Source organism: Nannospalax galili, unplaced genomic scaffold, assembly GCF_000622305.1.
Source record: "Nannospalax galili isolate Female #2095 unplaced genomic scaffold, S.galili_v1.0 scaffold291, whole genome shotgun sequence".
NCBI classification, from domain to species: Eukaryota; Metazoa; Chordata; class Mammalia; order Rodentia; family Spalacidae; genus Nannospalax; species Nannospalax galili.
In genome coordinates, this window is record NW_008330588.1 from 209,402 (window position 1) to 231,173 (window position 21,772).

The 21,772-nt window shown below is 40.8% G+C and overlaps 1 protein-coding gene and 1 pseudogene across 8 annotated transcripts in view; one reads left to right on the forward strand and one right to left on the reverse strand.

Annotated features, from left to right (window-relative positions):
* Window positions 1–21,772, reverse strand: part of Csgalnact1 (chondroitin sulfate N-acetylgalactosaminyltransferase 1) — a 353,381-nt gene that overhangs the window by 115,932 nt on the left and 215,677 nt on the right. The window lies entirely within an intron of this gene.
* Window positions 9,500–12,416, forward strand: LOC103748104 (annotated as a pseudogene).

A 21,772-nucleotide genomic window follows, 5' to 3' on the forward strand; every position in this document is an offset into this window, starting at 1 on the left:
AGAATATGTTTTATCCAGATACACAAAATATGGAGTAAAAGGTTAAAAATATTGATATTAGCACACACAGTGGGATAGAATGTTGAGCTGCTTATGAGCAAGATAAAGAAGAAAAGTCCTGGGGAACCAAGCACCCTCACTCTCACTGCTGTGGATAATGTTGTGCAAACGCACCCGTGATGACCTCTGAGAAGCCATTAAGCTGAGGGCCTGTGAAGATTAAATGAAATCTACCACAAACTATTTCTTGGAAGGACTAGAAGCAGAAGGGATAGAAAATTGAATCTGAAATGGAAAAGCCCCAAGTGACCTAAACTCTCTCAGAATGTCCAGAATGCTCAGGGAATGACAACTTAAGGAGGCATAAAAAATGCCTGGGAGAAATCAAATAATGATCATAAGTAGTTTATTAGAATGTATCCTGCATTTGGCAATATGTTCTCCTGTGTAGATCGGAGAAGGGGGGTAACTTGTAATCCAAATAGTCCTGATGAGTGCAACAGTATGTTTTGTGGCCATCCGTTACACTTCACACTGTTTCCTCCAGAAGGGGGGTGGGGTCTCTGGAAACTGCCAAAATATGTGGAGTGGCTGATATGACCAAAAGGTGTTGGTGGCCAGATGTCAGTGGGGATAGAGAGCTAGAACCCATGACCGCAGGCACTCTCACATGGACCTCAACAAAGGCTCAGCCCCTCTATGGTACTGGATGGAGTGAGCAAAGGGACAGGTTTCTCATACATTTTAAGGTTTTTAATATATTTACAAATTATCGACCCTGTGCTTATTACCAGCAAGCAGACTATGTTGGAAAAAACTAAAAAAGACACTGTCTCTCTCCCATGTTTAACTTTATGGAATAATTAGTGACATTTTCTAGCTCTTTAGAGGCCTGCAGGGAAAAAAGTTAAACGTGTTCTCCTAGCACCTTAGAGGAGGATTCATCACCCAACATGTCAGTTAAACTACTTCCAAACCAGTGGTCTGAGATAGCTTAATAATCTGCAACTTCTGTTCCAACAACAGCAATAAAGTAATAGAATTTGATTATTATCTAAACTTGGTCTCTTGTAACAGATGCTCATCAACTGTACCCTTCTGACTAAAAACAATGTTTAGAAAAATATATATTAAATACTCATTTTTTTTATTATCTTTATTTTATGTGTATGAATGTATTGCCTGCATGTGTGTAAGCGCACCCAGGTCGTACAATACCTGATGGTCAAAAGAAGTCAGCAGATCTCATGGAATTGGAGCTACAGATGGTTTAACCACCATGTGGTGCTGAGAATCGAACCCAGGTCCTCTGCAAGAGCAGTCAGTGCTCTTAACCACTAAGCCATCTCTCCAGCCCCTATACACTCATTCTTAAAATCACTCATTCAATTAAATGTTCATTAATACTAACAATAAAAATTTAAACACTTGAAATTATTTAAATAATGATTAATAGATCCATTAACAATTGAAAAGCAAAACTTTGGGTTTTTTTATAACAGATTAAAAACAATGCTCCAATTCATTTTCTGAAAATTAAAATGGGGAAGAAAAACTAAACATGATTCCAATTTTAAGACAGCGAACTCATGCATTTAATCTCTTAATACAATTTGCCATGCTGACAGGCTACAGATGAACTATCGTATGATTTTATGGCTTGATGTAAAAGAGCACTTGGCAAAATTCAAACACCCACTCATGTTTAAAACTCTCAAAGTCAAGAGAATAGAGAACTTCCTCAATTTGAAAAAGAATGCCTACAAAAACCCTACACTAATATTATTTTAATGCTGAAATACCAAACACTTTCCTTATGAGGTTAGGAATAAAGCAAAGATATCTATTCTCTCAACTTCTATTAAATGTAGTACAAGAAACTCTAGCTGGTACAATTGCAAAGAAAATAAAATAAAAGGTATACAACTTCAAAAAATGAAGAAATTAAAATGTCAAAATTGGCAGAGGTATACATAATTAACTGTGTAGACAATCCAAGCTAGTTCCCCAAACCTCCCAGAACAAGAGCAAATAAGTGAAGTCATCCAAGAATAGTTATACAAAGAGCGATTGCATTAATTAATATTAGTTTGGGTGATTGATCAGTGTGGGTTTATCAATTTTAATGGGTAATACTACTCGGATAGGCAATGCTGTACTATGGAGGTTGTATATTAAGGAGGGGCTATATATATATTTCTCCACCCTCTTAAAGTGCTATGAAACTAAAAAAATTATAACTACCCAATTATCCTTCCAGGTCCTATGAATAGTAAATTAAATATATAGTAAAACAATTATGTTTAGAAATTGAAATACTTATCTATAAATCTACAAAATGTGCACATGATCTGTGCTGAAAACACTGATTAAAAACTCAGGTGAAAGTATCCAAAGATACAAATAAATGGATTTGTGGAAAATGTATTCAGGAACTGGAAAAGTCAACATAGAAAATATAAAAATTCTCCCCAAATGGTATACAGATTTAAAGAACTCATATAAAAAAACCTAAGTGAGATTGTTTTACACATGCAGATAAGATTATTCTAAATTTGTATGAGAAAGTAAAAGAATGACAACACCTAAAGCAATCTGACAAAGAAGAATTAGGTGGAAGGAATCAGTCTCTCCACTTCAGGAATTATTATATAGCTGTAGTAAACAAGATTTTTGTGGTATCAGCAGAAAGATGGACGCATGCACAATGAATTCAGAATAGAGAATCTAGAAATAGACCAAATACAGAGGACCACTCATCCATCATAAAGGTGTGGGAGTCATTTCACAGGGGTGGGGGTGAGGAGGCTTTCTAGCAGGTAGTATTATACCAAAACAATTGAAGAAAAGACTAAAGGAAGCCTTCCCTGCATCTCATAGTTTGTACAAATATGAACTCAAAAGCAGTATGTTAAAGCTGTAATGAAACGCTTCTTCTAAAAAAATTTAAAAAACAGAAATCACAGATTTGAACGTACCACATTAAGCATAAAATTTAGAAGGGCTGGAGAGGTGGCTCAGCAGGTAAGAGCACTGGCTTCTCTTACAGAAGACCTGAGATTGGTTCCCAGCACCCATTCAGCAGCTACTGACTGTCCGTAACTCCAGTTCTGGGGATCCAACACCCTCTCTGGCTCTGCAGGCACTGCATAACATGGGTGCACTTACATATATGTGGGCATAGCACTCACACACGTAAAATAAAAATAAAGTGTTTTTATAGTAGGTGAAATGGGCCAACAGCCCATGGAAAACAGATGATACAGAAACCTGAAAGTTCAGCGCCTTGCCACAATGGGAAGAAGATCATCCCACACCTGCCACCCCCTCCAAGGTTCAGGGACTTTTGCTGAAGAGATTGGTGGAAAGAATGTAAGATCTGGAGAAAGGGGTGGAGTGTCACCTGGACATGTCCTTTCACCACTATGCCAGCAAGCTATAGTCATACCTCCTCCCAATGCTCATCAAGGAATCAAGGTGGGAATAAGTTACCCTTCCCACAACCTTAGCCGCATGTGGAGGAGGGGCTAAGGATATATAAGCCAGCCATGAGGCATCTCTCTTGCTATTTTGTGTGGCTGTCAGGACATCACAGGATCTATATTTGAGTGTGGACTTTCTGGTGCAGTCACAGATGGGGGGAGCACCCACTCTTCTGTAAATAAACCCCCACCCTATGCTCTGTTAGGGAGCCCAATAAACTCCTTTATTATTCCATCGAAGTAAGTTATTTCTGGAAAAATGTGTTTAAATTGCCTCTCTTTAGAATAATTTAAAAATTTAGAAAACAGGAAACCTTTATGAGATAAAATTAGATGAAAAGGTTTTCAATATGGAACCAAAAGTTTATCAGTAAAAGGAAAAGCTGAAAACATAAACTTCATTTGAAATTAAAAAGTCAATGTTCATAAAAATGATATACATATATTTAAATCTAGATTCCACTTGTGAGAGACAATGTGACATTTCCTTTTCTGAGTCTGGACTCTTCCATTTTACATAATGACCTTCAGATGCATTCATTTTCCTGTTAATGACAGAATTTCATTCTTTATAGTTGAATATTGGCTATTAAGGATAATGCAGCAATAAATCCAAAGGTGCAAATATCTCTGTAGTATACTAACTTAGATTCTGTTGAGCACACACTCAAACAACAGTTACCCTCAACAGACAGGGCATTCCAGGAGTCAACAGCGATATCTAGCCTGGAGAAAGAAGTAGAAAGAACTGACACTAGAAACATCACTAGGATGTGGTTCTTTCTGAGCCCTTTCAGGAGGGCATTCCTTCTATAGCCCCAATGAAGGGATTAGAGAACAGGCCTAGAGTATTAGACACACAAGTACGGTTACCCTCAACAGACAGGGCGTTCCAGGAGTCAACAGTGATATCTAGCCTGGAGAAAGAAGTGGAAAGAACTGACACTAGAAACATCACTAGGATGTGGTTCCTTCTGAGCCCTTTCAGGAGGGCATTCCTTCTATCGCCCCAATGAAGGGATTAGAGAACAGGCCTAGAGTATTAGACACACAAGTACAGTGAAAGAAGGGGAGGCAGAGACAACACCTAGGAGGCTGCCTGGAAAGAGTTCTAAGAAGAGGGATGGTGAGTGGCTGGCGCAGTGGATTCCACCCTCTTGAAGAAGCTCTGGAGAATCCATCAACCAACTGAGGGAAGTTACACAGGCGTGCACGCACGCGCACACGCACACACACACACACACAGCATCAGATTAAACACCACAAAGTCCTGGTTCTGAAGGAGGGATGGTGAGTGGCTGGCACAGTGGATTCCACCCTCTTGTAGAAACTCTGGAGAATCCATCAACCAACTGAGGGAAGTTACACAGGTGTGCACGCACGCGCACGCGCACACACACACACTCACACACACACACACAGCATCAGATTAAACACCACAAAGTCCTGGTTCTGAACCACATCTCTATGGTTGTCAGTGATCATGAAAGATGATAGGCTCTAGTGCCCATGAGACCCCTGCCTTTTGCATACGTTTCCTTACAATATTCAGCCCCCTATGCTATTTGGGAATGTATTTCTTCCTACTAAAGTAGTCCCACAACCTAACATGCAAACAGAAAGTGATGACTGGTCCAGTTAACTATGCACCTTGTATCTGTTGTGTTATAGAGATGCTTAAAATGATTCTTAAAAGAACTGTGTGGTGGGGCTGGAGAGATGGCTCAGTGGTTAAGAATACTGGTTGTTCTTCCAGAAGACCTGGATTTAAATCCTCTGACCCCTGCAGGCATTGCATGACATGGGTGCACTTACCTACGTGCAGGCAATACACGCATACACATAAATTAAAAATAAATAAAAAAAAGAACTGTATGGTAACATGGAAAATGGTATTTTTGCCCTAACATTACCTTGAGGAGGAAGATGACAACACAGGTTCTACCTCTGTCCTCTACCCATAGCTCCCCACATGCCTGCCACAGCAGCTCACTGTATACACATGGCGACATATGAGCTCACGGTTTCTAGCATAGTCTAAGATTGCAAATGTCTATTTGAAACACATGATTGCTCATTGATTACCAGTAAGGGGAGACCATGAAGCACAGATGCACGATTGGAAGGCAAAACACCAAAATGAGAAATTTCAAACTTGCTAACATGGCAACCAGATTCTTTGTGACCAGGTCTTCTCTTATGTCTCCTGCCTCAACTCTCACCCCGACATCCTGAATTCTATTTCAGTGACACTGATATAACCCATGCTCAAGGTGCTGTAGGTCTGCCAACATGTCGGGCTTTTTTTCTTGCCCATACAGCACTGTTTGCCATATTTCCTTTCCTTCTCCTCCTAGATCTTTCTCCCTTTGTCCTAGTCATCCCTAAACATCTTTGGGATCAGTGTGTTAGTATACATGTCACCTTCCAGGAAGGCTCACCTGGGTCCAGGTTCAATGCCTACCTGCCCTGCACACTACACTGATTTGGCCTATTCACTCAGTCCTTATTATATCCCTCTTACTTCTCCCCAGAGTGTGGACTATTTAATAAAAACATTGTAACTCCCTGTAAATCATGCCTGGGGCATCTCTGATACATAATCATGTGTATATGTTTCCTCTGGCTGGTAGATCCTATTAAACGATTTTTTACTTTCATTAGTTCCACTCTTATAAATTTTCATTGTTTATTTTAATAAATGCATGCTCTGCAAAAAGGGGGATTGTATCTTTTAATGTTTCCATCTTCCCATTCTGTGTCTGCCATGGAGAAAAAGAGGGCCGCCTTTAAACAAACCCCTGTAGGCTCCCGTCAAACCTTGCTTCTGGCAGTTCTTATTTGAATCTCATAGCACTTGACAGAAAAGGTCTTCAGTCATCAACAAATACTGGAACACAGACAAGACATGTTTATGTGAAAGAAGAGCCTGGTGTGGGTAGATCTTGTTATGGAAACTTCCCTACCCCAGAAGACTGTGATAGAAGGAAAAGAAGTCAGTGAGGAGGAATCGTTTTCTAAGCACTCTCTTCTGTGAGCTACCAAGAACTTCACTTCAGGAATGAAGAAAGATGGAGAGCAAGTGAAAGAAAGAGCAAGAGAGAGACAGCAAATGACACAGCACACACGCGTGCACACACACACAAACACACACACACACACACAGCGTTTTCTACACAGGCGCCTTTTAGTTAAAATCAAAGGAGATACATTTAAATTCCCTATATAGAAAGCACTGCCAATTAAACCAGAGCTGTGTTACTTATACCATAACAATAAGGGAAGAATTTCATAGATCAAAGTTGGGTTAGTGGCAAAAGGATCACTAAACTATTTCAGACAACAGGCGCAATGGTGTGGCTTCTCACATCAGTGTCCCTTGTTGGGTCCCACATCTCTCCACCCGTTTTCCCCCTTCCTTCCACAAGAGCCACTTCCTTTCCTAGGTTTGGGGTGACAATCTGTGAATTCCTGATGGAGTTACAGAGACAGGAAATGCTGACTGCTCTGTGTAGGGGAGGTGTGAGATTCTTGCACAGGAGCAAACTGCATTCAGGTGCCTCAGTGTGAAAAAATGGGTGGACTCTCTGTTTCTTCACAATTCCACTATTGTTTTCATTGACCTACTTAACACCTCTTAACTCATTAGACTTTTTGAAAGAATAGTTATTTTTCAAAGCAAGAAGAAAACATAACTTTGTAATTATTTTAATTGCCTAAATGGCTTTAAATGGTTGAGTCAATCTTATAAAAGGAGCACTGTACGCCTTTCCATGGGCTCTGATTCTGTTTCTGGATAAAGCCAAGATTTGATATTCATACTTCCAATAATGAAATAGAGAGACACAAGCTATTCCAAGAACATTCACCCACAGGTGTAACTGAGAAATAAGCAGATGATATGGTAAAATCTAAGCTGCTGGTAACAAGACCGAATTCCAACTGTAACCAGGTCTGAGACTTACAGAATTAGTCCTCTATTTGTACAAATTGTAACACAGATTACAACTGAACTATAATTTTAAAAAATCACATTCCTGGAATTTTTTATACAGAAAATTTTCTGATCTTCTCATTTTTGGTTCTAAACATCTTCATGAAATGCAGAGACAAAACTTTATAATGGCCTGGATTCCAGGGCCACCCTCCGACACTGTCACTGAGGCATCAGTGCATTTTCACAGACTGTTTACAAAAGCATAATGTAAACCTGTAGAGAAAAATGTTAACACAGCAGACTTGAGGCTATCTTCACAAAGCCTTGCTGACAAGATTGGCCTTGACTGGTGTCTGGGAATTGGGCTTATACAAAGTTTCCTAGGCAGATAAGAAGGCTTCTCTAACTGATAAGGCTGATTTGCTGCGCCTTGTTTTTCTGCACAAACAGAATGATTGATGGTGGACACCCGCTTTCTTTCTGAGAGTGTGGTATTTAGCAGAAGTTGCTTGGTTAGGCAGAGAATGCCTGCATAGTCTTCTCCCTATTAAAATACGTCCAAACCTGAAGTCTCAAATGGGTTTGGCTGGGCAGAAACACTGGACACAGACAGTTGAATTGTTCGCAGTGGTGAGTATGTTCCTTCTAAGTTTCACATAGGGAGCTGCATGTGCATTCTCCATACCCCACCTGTGTCTCTTCCTTCTGCTATCCAGCTGTGTGTCCTTGCTGTCACAGCACAATCTTATCTGTGCAACCGCATGCTGATCCTTCTAGTGAATCGCTGGGAACATGTGGATGCTCTTACTCCATCCCCCAAAAAGACTCCAAGCAGGATATTAGCTCTTAACTGGGGGAACTCTTAGTTTTCCAAAGGGTTAAAATAGAATATCAAATACTAAATCCTGCCTAATCAGTTTGGAATTTTAGGAGAGGTATGTAAGGTATTTGGTCTCCTTTACAGAATATATTCCAACCTATCACTGCTGATGCAATGGGCTTTTTATTATGGAGACACAACTGTAACTTTTTTATAGGTTGTTTTGCTGCTGTTTAGTTAATGGGAAAAGAATAGTTTGGTGACTACAAGGACATGGCTGTCAAATTATGAATTTAGACACAGTCCAAATAATAAATCTGTTCTCTGCCAGAGGCAACAAAACAAAGTAGAGGAGATGGCTGGAATGTGTGCTTCCACCACGGAAACGAGCCTTTTATTTCTCAAACTCAATTTTCACAAAATATAATTTAATATACCTCATCTCACTTTCAAAATTCTATATAGTTTAAAAGATATTGGGAACAAATTACCACCAAATAACATTTATTACTGAAATACAGGGAATATTACACAGAAAATACAGATGTTTAATAAAAATATGAAAATTCAGAGATATTCTTCTCCAGCGGTGAAGGAAAGTAACTGTTCAGTACTTTGGTTACTCCCTAAGAAGAAAACCCCATTTTGTTCTTTAACTACTTTATAAATACATAAACCTAGACCAAAGCTAATTCCAAGTAGATATACAGCTGGTTGAACAACTGTGTTGCTTTTGTAACCTCTCTGATGTCAAGAATGCTAGAGAGGATGTGAAACAGTCTTATCCAAATATCTTGTTATATTTATTAGGTAAATATGAAATACAGCCTCATAGCTAAGCTTGGAAAATGCCAGGAGAAAATTAATAAATCTTTAGCAGAAAAGTTCAAATACTTCCTGTGTAGAGACTTAAATATATGCTAGGTCCCAAATTCATTTGCTGTACCAGGAAACTGTACATAGACCACCTCATCCTCCAAATGGAAGCCATGTGTGTTAGAAACAAAACGTGCATTAAAAAGACAATAAAGACATACAGTTCACAGAAAGGACTTCTGCTCCCTACCTTCCTCTTGAAAATACTTTTCAAAGACAGGGCATGGAAATGTGGGGCACGGTGTAAACCTGTAATCCCAACCCTTGGGGAGGGTGGGGGATTCAAGGCCAGCCTGGACTGCATAGTGAGACTCTGTCTCAAAAAAATAGGAAAAGTCAGTCCGTTCCTTTACATTTTTTATTCTCAATAATTCAGCTCCAAAGATGAAAGCAAGTTGTGACTACACAGAGATTCAATTGCTGCAGGGGTAGCTCTGAGGCAGGGAAATATCCACACATTCGTCTCCAAGGAAACTGGTAGAGTTATACTTCTGGACTTAATCAAATTTTTCCAAAAAGAGGAGTTTGTTCACAGTAGGTTAGTGGTTTTCACATTGGTGCATCCTCTGCTGTGGTAAGATCTAGAATGTTTTCCAAGATGAAGAGAGATGAGGAGCATCACACTCCAGGAACAAAAGACTTTTCTATAGTAATTAATATGTCAATGAAGGTTTAGATTTCCAAGAAAGTTTTTCTTGGGGGGAAAGGGCAGACTCTAATCTATTTGTTCTGCTCTTCAGAAGAACTCAGACTAACAGAGATGGAACATTTTATGTTATGATATTAAAACTAAATGGTTAAGATAGCAAGATGTTATACATATTTTACAATTTTGCAGAGACTAAGAGACTGAGGAGTGCTCAGCCCTAAATGGGGGATCTATATCACAACCTCCTCCTACCCATCGAGTCTCAGGGATTATCATAGAAGAAGGGGCAGGAAGATTGTAAGAACCAGAAGTAGTGAATGCCTATCACAAAACAGTGTTTTCCAGTTACAACAGCACAGTTGCACATAAGAAGTCACAGCAGTTGTGAAAGCATACATAGACCTGCACAAGCTCAAGTGAGACAAAACTTCCAGCATGGAGGGGAGAGGTGGGCACAAAGCCCCATGCCAGCCAAGGAGCTGTTGGCACCTGAGAGCTGCTAGGAGAGGGAAAGACAGTTTTTTTCACAAGGATGTGACCCCTGGTAGGTTGACCAGGCTCCAGAGGATGACCCCATGCTCACGAATATTTGGGGAACATAATTGGGCTTTTAAAAAAGAGGACATGTGGGTGCTGAGATTCAAACCTGGGTCTTCTGCAAGAATAGTCAGTGCTCTTAACCACTGAGCCATCTCACCAGCCCTAATAATACTGTTTTTAAAAAAGAAATTGGATCTTTCAATGTGCTAAATTCTCAATTTAATTCAATTAACTGGGAATGATGATTCCCCAGAGAGATAATGCTGTGCCCAATGAGTTCATGTCTACTGGATGGGGCAGACCACTACCAAATCAGGCTGTTTACAGGACTGACCAAGTTTCTGTTGTCTCTTCCGACTTGATCCACCATTTTTCCTTGTTCATCATATAATTATTTATACAGTCCTCCTAAATTGCTACTAAAATAGTGTCTTAAGCTTCCTTGAGGCACCGGCCACCCGGGCTTCACGGCGTGTGCACATTGGCCACGTTGACCAAGTAGTGGGGCTGATGCGATAGTCTGAAGCCGGCCTCAGGAGAAGTCTTTGTGCTGGATGATGGTGGAGAAGTCAACCTTTACCTGGGAAACTATGAGCGGTTTCTCGATATCTGCCTTACCAAGGACAATAATCTGACCACAGAGAAGATATACCAGTATATCATTAACAAGGTGCACAAAGGAGATTACTTGGGGAAAACTGTCCAAGTTGTCCATCACATCACAGATGCCATCGAGGAGTGGGTGATGAGACAGGCATTAATACCTATAGATAAGATGGCCTAGAACCTCAAGTGTGTGTTATTGAGCTTGGTGGGATGGTTGGAGATATCGAAAGCATGCCCTTCATCGAGATGGTCAGCGAGTTCCAGTTCAAGGCCAAGAGTCTAGTTCCTCAGCCAAGTTCAACAGGGGAACAGAAAACAAAACCCACCCAGAACAGTGTTCATGAGCTTAGGGGACTCAGGCTTTCCTCAGATCTGGTGGTGTGCAGGTGCTCAAATCCTCTTGACATGTCTGTGAAAGAAAATATCAATGTTCTGCCATGTGGAACCTGAACAGGTGATCTGTGTCCATGATGTTGCATCTATCTATCAGGTACCCTTGTTGTTAGAAGAGCAAGGGGTTGTAGACTATTTTCTCTGGAGACTTGACCTTCCTATTGAGAGACAGCCACAAAAAAAAATGCTGATGAAGTGGAAAGAGATGCAGACAGATATGGTCGCTTGCTGGAGACCTGCTCCATTGCCATTGTGGGCAAATACACAAAATTCTCAGATTCCTATGCTTCTGTCATTAAAGCTCTAGAGCATTCCACCTTGGCCATTAACCACAAGCTGGAAATCAAGTACGCAGATTCCAAGGACCTGGAGCCAAGCACCCTGCAGGAGGAGCCTGTGCGCTATCACGAAGCAAGGCAGAAGCTCTGCAGCGCTCATGGAGTGCTGGTTCCAGGAGGATTTGGTGTTCAAGGAACAGAAGGAAAAATTCAAGCAATTGCATGGGCTCAGAAACAGAAGAAGCCATTCCTTGGTGTGTGTTTAGGAATGCAGCTGGGAGTGGTAGAATTTTCAAGAAATGTGCTGGGATGGCAAGATGCCAATTCTACACAGTTTGACCCTAAACCTAGTCACCCCGTGGTCACAGGCATGCCAGAACACAACCCTGGGCAGATGAATGGAACCAGGAGGCTGGGCAAGAGGAGAACCCTGGTCCAGACCAAGAACTCAGTCATGAGGAAACTCTATGGAGACACAGACTGCTTGGAAGGAAGGCACCGCCACTGATTCGAGGTGAATCCAGTCTTGAAAAAGTGCTTGGAAGAACAAGGCTTGAAGTTTGTTGGCCAAGATGTTGAAGGTGAGAGGATGGAGACTGTGGAGTTGGAAGATCATCCTTTCTTTGCTGGGGTGCAGTACCACCCTGATCTCCTGTCCAGACCTACCAAGCCTTCCCCACCTTACTTTGGCCTCCTTCTGGACTCTGTGGGGCGTCTCCCACATTACCTTCAGAAAGGCTGCCGGCTCTCGCCTAGGGACACTTACAGAAGTGGGAGCAGCTCCCCCAACTCTGAAATCACTGAACTGAAGTTTCCATCAATAAATCACAACTGATCTGCTAATGGATGATTCCTCAAGAAAGCCTGTGACTTTGATAGTTTACAACTATGATTTTTCACTTGGCTCTTGACACTTTAAATTATGTTTTTATTAAGATTATTTTATTATGGGGAAAAGGTATTTGGAAAACTGTCACTTGCATGTTGTCATTTATACTGGCTCCTGCGACACGATGTACTTACTACCTGTTGTGTGATCCTTCCTTTCCAATTTGTTGCGTTTCTGCAGTGGGAAGTTGGGCTCTGGATGGGAACTGATGACAGCCAGCGACTGGTGGAGGGCCATCAACCATCTTGTTTCAGCATGGCTGTGGATTAGAGTGTGTTGTTGCTTCCCTGAGTGTCTGGACCCTTCCGGTGTGCAGCAGAAACTGCTGTGGTATCTGCGTGTTGCCACTCGGAGGAGTGAGGCCTTAACTGAAACTTAAGTGCTGCTGAGTTGTGGGGACTCTTGGTGCCAGCTGTGGCTGGTCCTCACCATCCAGAGGGATGCTCACTTCAGTGTCATATCAGATACGTGTGTCTGATGTGTGGCTTAAAAACCCTGGAAATCTGGCTTCTCTTCCTATTCCTGGGGCTGGAATCACTCCTTGCATCAAGGGGTCACTTAGAAACAAGAAATCTTGAGAAACTCTCTGAAACTCTGTGTGTTGACTTGAGGGTACTTTTTTCTTCCAGAATGGTGTTACTGCAGTTGAAATGCAATTCGAAAAGTTATTTTTTTAATCTGACAGCAGTGGGCAGCCCACGCTCTTGTGGCCAACACAGTGTATACTCCTAAATTAATAAATAATGCAGACCAAAAAAAAAAAAAGTCTCTCCTTGAATCTCTATTCAAACTTGGATGAAAACTAAAAAAATGCACACAAGTACTTAGGGATGCTATCGGTCGAAAGAACTTGAATTCTAGAGCAAGCTGAGATTTGATATTTTAACCGAGGTCTTAGGTAAGTGTTACATGAAGAGTGTATGAGTTCTTCTGTCTTCTCACTACCAATGAGGATACTCTTTCCAGAGAGGGCTGACAGTAGCCCAATCAGCAGAAGTCTTTCCTCCACAAATATCCAACAGTAATTTTCTAGAAACACTTGAGAACTTGCCAGTGCCTCAGAGAAGTTTCTCTAGGTATTTCTATACTCAAAAATATAACATTTAAAAATGATATCCTCATTTCTACTGGCTGGGAAAAATAGTTATGAGATGAAAGGTTCCATGAAGCTTGCCAAAGGGTGATGTAACAATAAAGGCACTGTTTTTGTTGAAAGTCTATTCAACACTTGCCTGTCTTTTTTGAGGTGTAACCTAGCACACACCCTAATGAAGGACAGATGTAAAATCTCTGACTCTTACATGGTCCATGCTATCACAATTTAGAATCAGAAATGCATTTAAGAACTTAGTAGAATAAGGTATTCTAGGACTTTAACTTGCATCAATAATAATACCTAAAACTTTATTGGAAAAAAGGAGATGGGACTGGTCTGTAAAATAAATTTTTCCTAGTAAGAAATAACTGAGAAGTGAAGGAGAGAATTAAACTTATACAAAGGGCAGTCAGGACAAAATATGGGGAGACCTTGAGGGTTTGGGTAGGTTGCTTGAAGATTATTGTGATGGACAGGAAAAAGAAGACAGTTACCATCTAACTAAACTTCTACCACTCCAAGCACCATGTTAGGAAACTCATATGCACAATACAGAACATTTTTCACAGTAACTGTGAGGTTGAGGGTTGTGAAGTATCCACAGTCAGAAACGTTATTATAAGATGAAAAATTAAATGCTTCAAATAAACATTGCATTAGGTTTCAGTCCAACACTAATCAATACTAATCACCTAAAACGAGCAGGGGCTATGTACCCATTTCCTGACAGCTGGAATTCCCTCAAGGAAGGTGATTCTAGCACCTTTTCCCAATACTTAACAAATATTAAAGGGAAGCTAGATAGCGCCTGTGGGATAACAATTCTATGTTCTCACAAATTCCAGTGTCAAGCACCTAACTAATTGTGACTCTGAACTCATGATTTATACCAAACTAAAACATATGTTGTATTTTCTGTAACTTCCAAAAAGTTTCTGCTGTTATCCTCAAATAAATACCACTTTAAAATATGTTGTGAAATACATTAGAATCATGTTATGTCAATATGTGTAATGTTTTGAAAATAATGTATGTACATAATTTTAAAATTGAAAATAAGGGGCTGCAAAGATGGCTCATCAGTTAAGAGCACTGGTTGTTCTTACAGAGGACCCAGATTCGATTCCTAGCACTCACATGGTAGCTAACAAATGTCCTAACATCAGTTCCAAAGGAATCCAACACCCTCTTCCAACCTCCATGGGCATTGTACAATGGGGGTGCACTTATATACATGCAGGCTATATACTCATACAAATAAAAAATAAAATATTTAAAGATAAAATGAAAATCAAGAGGTATGACAAGGCTCATAAAAACAATAGTTATTTGCCCTCATCATTCTCCCAAACCAATCTTATGGCCCAGGATCCAAAAGTAATAGTTTTCAACTCTTTGAGATGTTTTGTATTTTTTTCACATTTCTAAAAACACCTCACTGCTCAGTTTCCCCTGTGGAAGAGGAGGGTCAAATTCCTGTCTCTTCTACCGATGCTCACTCATCCTATCCAAAGTCCTTTCAATTTAACTGTAACACAATTTTTGGCTATACTAAATCTCCATATTAATATTATAATAGTTTAATATTGCTCATAGCTGAGTTGTTTCCCAGTGCTAATAACTGGCTCAAATTTTCATTTGGTTGGTTATTTTTAAATGCGTCTAATTTATTTTCCCACACTTTAATATAGAACTAGAAAACTGATCTTGTCACAGATAAATATACTAGGTAAGCTTTCCAGTGCATTGCTTGTTTTGTTTTGTTTTCCTTAGTCCCTCCTCCCAAGCTGAACACTGTCCTGTCCAGTCTAGAGAAACATTCCTTCTTGGCCTATGAGCATAGGTTTTAGGTGTCAACTTAACTGGATGACAGGATACTCAGATGACTGGTAAAGTGGTATTTGGGGATATGTCTGTGATATGGCATTTGAATCAGTGCACTGCATAAGGAAGTAAGACCAATGCACACACAGGGTGAGCGAGTGGTATCCAGTCTGGAAAGAGTGGAAGGGCAGGAGTGAATTGTGCTCTCTCTCTTCTGGAGCCAAGACACTTGCTGCTCCCAAGAACAGAGTTCAGAACTCCAAGTTCTTGTGTTTTCCAGACTAGGATGGAGAGTTGCTCCTCCCATGGACTTCTTTGGCTCTCAAGCCTAGGCACACCTTCTCTCAGAGCTTCTGTCTGTATCCTGAATATTTCTCCTCTCATTTGGAGAAAACATCTCCCAGGAAAGGGGTCCTAAGAAGACAGTTTTTGAGACCTTTCACAGCTCTCTGAAACTATCATCATTCCAACCTTGCATTTGATTGACAGTGTGACCAGATATAGAACTCCAGGTGGAATCGATTCTCCCTAAGTTTAAAAGGCATAAGCTGTGCCTCAAGGTATGGCTGTGCTTCCCCTGGCATCTACTGCTGCTGTTGAGAAGTCAGATACTTATTGGCTTCTCGGGTCTTTGGATATGACCTTCTTTATTCTGTTGAAACTTTTAGATAAAGAAAAATCATTTAAAAATTTTTATGTGTGTGCGTGTCATGCAGTGCCCACAGAGATGAGAAGAGGATGTCAGACTCCCTGGAACTGGAGTTACGGACTGGACTGCCATGTGGGTGCTGGGAACCAAACCAAGATCCTCTGCAAGAGTAGCCAGAACTCTTAACAGCTGAGCCAGGTCTCCAGCTCTGAAAAAAAATATTTTAATTAACAGACATTATTAAAGGTAGCTTGGAGCTGGCCGTGTCCACTGTGTTCTCTTGTGTATTCTCTTTGGTTTCTTTCTGAAATCCTTATTGGTCAGGAGTTCCTGAAAGGAGCCTTTTTACCCCGCATTTCTCTTGTTTTAGACATCCCGTTGCTTTTGTTTTGCTTTCTGAACAATTTTATCAGCAATTCAACTCCTCACAGAATTTTAATTTGCCATCACCTTTTCAATTTCCACATCTTCTTTCATAGGTATAATATTTTCTCAAATTTCTCATAGGGAATCAATGATAGCTTTTAACATTTCTTGCGGGAGACAATCTTGAGCCTAGGGTGATATTGCAAACTGTCAGAGTCACATAGTTTCCAGGAATCCAGGCTCTGTAATCTAAAACCCAGTATGCTAATGAGGCATCCTACCCGCTATTCTGTGATAGGACGTTAAGTCTGTATGCTAATAGGATGCTAAGTCTGTTATGCTAATAAGGTATCCTACTTGCTGTACTGTGATTGGACCACTACCCCTATATAAGCTTGTGCCTTCCTGCAATAAACCAGACCTGTGTCACTGAACCTGGCCTCCTGTGTCTGAATGTGACTCTGCTGACACAGTCTCCTCACCAGCCCACAGAAGTGGTGACAACAGGAGGCAGCACAGAGCAAGCAGAAGAGCTGCCTCAGCACCAGGTGAGCAGAAGAACAGCCTCAGCCCAGGGCGAGCAGAGGAGCAGCCCCGATGCCCGTGAGAACCGCAATTTCTTTCCTCCCTGATTGTTCCAATTGGTTATATTACATCATATGACATGATTGGGGGGATTCACACATTTTATGAGGAACTTTCATCTTTTTTGTGGTTGTTGCTGTTTTGTTCTTAGTTTCCGTTCAAATGATTCTCTAACCCATCAATTCAGGTATAGAGGACCATATAGTTGACACAGTTTAGGTTTTTCAGAATTCTGAGTTCACTAAAAAGAAAAATTAATCTATATGCAGATTTTCACATAAATGCCCCATTTTCTCAAAGAATTTGAGCAAAGGTGTCTTACCCATACTGTTATCTGTATCTGTTGTTTCCAAGTTCGAAGCTTCTCTGTTCTAATTTCTCTGAAAAATACACACACGAGGAGTATTTGTCTAGCCACTGAGGATGGACTGCAGCATGTAGACTTCCCACCAGTCACTGGTTTGGGGCCTCTCTCTTCACACCTGTCTTTTGTCACAGCTGGTGGTCTCAAGTCTGCAGTCCTCCTGCTCCTAAGCACATAGAGTCTTCCAACCCGGTGGGCACCCAGTTTTCAACTTTTCCTCCTCTGCTAATGTTTTCCACTCCACCATTTGTTCCCAATCTTCCAAAACTTCTCTTGACACCTTTGCCTGCAGACCTCAGAGCCTGCTTTCTTTGTGGATGGGCATCTTTTTTATTTCATGCCTGTCATTTTGAGCAATCTTAGGAAAAACTTAAGATAAACAAGTGTAGATAAACTTGCATTTGGGACCATAAAGTCAGATTTTTTTGTGCTGAAAAAAATTCAGGTTGAAAGGGTAGAGAGTGTTAAGAAAAAAAATGGTTACAGAGTGTTCAAGTAGAGTTGGTTAGCATCTGAGCATACCTCGGCCAAAATATTACATTCAGCTACAAATCGTAATTTATAAATGAAGTGGAGGGGCTTTGGATGGGAGAAAAACAGTAACCAGAAGACTCAGAAACTGGCTTAAGGGAAAGAGCTGAAAGAACAGATTATAGAATGAAGAGCAGGCTAAAGGGAGATTTAAACAGGGTATCAAGTAATGAAGCGTTATTATCCTACCCAAGGTGGTCCTCCTGACTTTCCTGTTCCATTTCAAACAGACTAAAGAGTAAAGAGGCAGACAATACACAGCCTAAGAGATATTTACTAGCTATGAAGTACGTCAAATATTATCAGGAAGGAGCATGGAATTTTCTGGAATTATATTAAAAGTAAGAATGGTTCAGTTTTTGGAGGTAAAAGAGGGCACAGGCCCATCTCGAATTCATTCCAGCTCTGTGTTCCTTTTCTTTCCAATAGACTTTATGCAGAAAATAATCATCGCTATTCCAAGTTTCTTATTTAATTTTTTGTGTTAACAGAAACAATGCTCTGTGGATAATAAAGACTATTCCCAAACAGGTTCAGTTTCATTTCAAGATTCATTTCAAGATTCACACTCGTGAGTTCCAACAGGTCTCTTCAGGGAAATTAAAGTTTGGCTTTCTACACAATAAAATGACTACATTCAAAATGTGGGTGACATAATCAGTATTGAGATGTTGCAGATTTTTCTTTGCAATATTTTGTACTCCAAAATGCTTTGTCTTCCAGTGGGTGTGGGGGCACCTGCCTTTAGTCCCAGCACCTGGGAGGCAGAGGCCATCAGATCTCTATAAGATGGAGGTCAGCCTGGTCTACAGAGCAAGTTCCAGACCAGCTGGGGCTACAGGGAGACCATGTCTCAAAAAGACAAAAAAAAGTTTTTCTTCCTAGTTTTGAGCTCACTATGCAGCCCAGCCCAGGTTTGCCTTGAATCCTTTTTTAAAAATATTTTTATCGTGTTTTTGCAATTTTCACACAATATCATTTGACGGTGTTTTGATCCCTTCCCCTATCTGCACCCTTACTGTCCCCACCCAATTTATATATAAATTGTGTGTGTGTGTGTGTGTGTGTGTGTGTGTAAATAAGCCCTGTAGAGTCTAATTTCTGTCTCCAAATGTCCTTCAGTGTGAGTTCATCCACTGGTGCCTGATTAACCTACCAAGAGTCAGATCCTTGAAAGAGAGTCTCCGCCTTGCCAAATTTTATTGAGTGCCAATAGTTCCTTAGTAGGGTTGGGTTTCTTACCCACCTCTCATGTCTATGCTGGGATATTTTCTGGTTTGAGCTTGTATGGGACTTGTACATGCTGCCACCATCCCTGTGCTTTCATATGAGCAACTTCTCAGCTGTTTGGAAAACTCTGTTTCCTTGTGGTCATCCACCACCTCTGACTCTGACAATCTTTCCATGCTCTTCCCCAGTTGATCCCTGAGCCTTGGGAGGCAGAAGTTTGATACAGGTGTCCTATTCAGGGAAAAACACTCTATAGCCTCTTGTTCTCTGCATATTGACCAGTTGTGGGTTTCTGTGTTAATCACCATCTGCTGTATAAGAAAATTTCTCTGGTAAGAGTTGAGAGATGCATTAATTTATGGGTATAACAATAAGTCACCAGGAGTCAGTTTAACACTATAACTATTTGGTAGAAAACTATATCAGGCTCTCCCCTATGCCTTAGGAACTGTCTAGCCTCAGATTCCTAGGCCTGATATCAATGTCAGGGATGTTGTGGACCTTAAATCCAATTAGAAAGTGGTTATGCCCATAATTGGGCTTGAATTCATCCTCCCTTCCTCAGCCTCCTGAGTGCTGGAATTACAAGCATGTGCCACCATACCCAGTCTTCGTTCTCTTTTTTCCTTTGTTTGCTTTTTCACCTGTGTTTATATGTGCATTTATGTATGTTTTCACATGTGTTTAGATGCACATGTATGTATGAGGAGTGGGTGCATGCATGTATGTGTGTGTGTGTGTGTGTGTGTGTGTGTGTGTGCATGGAAGTCCAAGGTTGACATATACCTTAACATCATCCATACTATTGACTAAAAATGAAATGTCACCACCGTTTTCTTTAATGCAACCACATTTTGTTTTACTCTGTGTGGCCTAAATATTTTATGAGCCTGGTGGACAGTCCAGACTCAATAAGTACATGTTAAGGCCCAAATACATAAGAATGGCCACTACCAAAAGCCAGCAGATTCTCTGGAAGTTCTATCTCTGGCTTGGGAAACAGAGTTGCCTGGGTTGTAGTTCTAGATTTGGTCTGATTCCAAGACAGAGCATTTACCCTTTAAGTTTTTATTTCTTCTGTGAATAGGTATTGTGTAACAGTTTAAAAACTTGTAGCTTCTTTATGCAAAAAGTATCATGAAAATAGAACCAAACTGTAGTAAAGTAGATCAGCAAATTATATAGTTTCCTTTCCTGCTCATCTCCCTGAATGGCTGTCCCCTCCTTTGAGAACTCACTGACCAACAGCATGATGGGGTAGCTGACAAGGGGCCACAGGGCAAGGCACAGCAAAGGAGGAAGTACATGGGGTAGATAGAAGACAGATGGAGAGACTTAGGCACACCAGGCCTGCCTTTATCACACACTTGATTTGTATGTGATGGTTGTTGTTAAGGAAATACAGGTTTGTGTCTGTTTATTCTTAGCATAGAAACTTGAGCTGGTCTTCACATTACACACAGAAATCAATTCCAGATAGTCTAAAGACTTAAGTGTAAGAGTCAAGTTTCTGTGCTAAGTGATTAGATGCAGGTCAGACATCACCAGACTCACGGATATCAAGGACAGTGGAGCAAGGTCTCCAAAGCTCTGAGGGGAAGTACGTTGACCAATTTATTAAAGAAATGTTACTAACTTTGGTAAATAAATTTCACTGCTCAGGACACGTGATAAAGAAAAGTAAGGAGAGAAGCTGATGGAAAGAGTAGGCTTGGTGATACAGCCTCATCCTGTGGGTCAGGGACCAAGGGATGCCATCTATGTTTGGACAAAGAAAGAAGACAAAGTAGAGCTAGGCAATGTATGTTAACTAAGCAGAGGGGTTGTCAACTGCTATGTGACTATGTTGAGTAAAGGTGGGAAATGGAGTGGAAGAGTCTGACAGAAACCAGTAGACTAGATGCTGTCCAGAGTTGATAATCCTGAAATAACAGTGTAAGCACCAAACTCAGAGACATGATGATAATGACTAGGAGAAACAGTTATGGGAGCTAAAGGATGGGGTGGGGAAGCAGAAGCAAGGGACCCCATCTTATTTTTACCTTATTATTTTTACTTTATGTGTGCGAGTGTATTGCCTGCATGTATGTACATGCACCTGTGTTCTACAATGCCTCCAGAGGTCAGAAGAGGGCATCTGATCCCCTAGGACTGGAGTTATGGATGGTTGTTAGCTGCCATGTAGGTGTTGGGAACCAAACCCAGGTCTAGCTGCCATGTAGGTGTTGGGAACCAAACCCAGGTCTTCTGCAAGAGCAGCCAGTGCTCTTAACTTCTGAGTCATCTCTCCAGTCTAAGGGAACCCTTCTTAAGGTTTTCACTCTAATCCGTCCTGTGCTGGTTGCCTCTTTAACCATAGGCATGAGCTATTGTGGTAAATATATGAAAGATGGAACATAAAATATATTTGGAAAGAAAAACAGGATTTTGTTATCATTCTGTTGCTGTAGGGAAGACTGTGAATGACTGGATGGATAAGAGGAACCAACCACATAAGCATTCAAGGAGAGAGTAGCTATGGGGAAAAAATGGAGACATCAGCATAGAACCTAGGAAACCAGGGAAACTGAGATCTACTTTGCTCATATTTACTTACAAAATAATGAGGGTGTGTCTGTATGCAGAAAATGTTCAAGCTGGTTTGCAAACTATTAGAA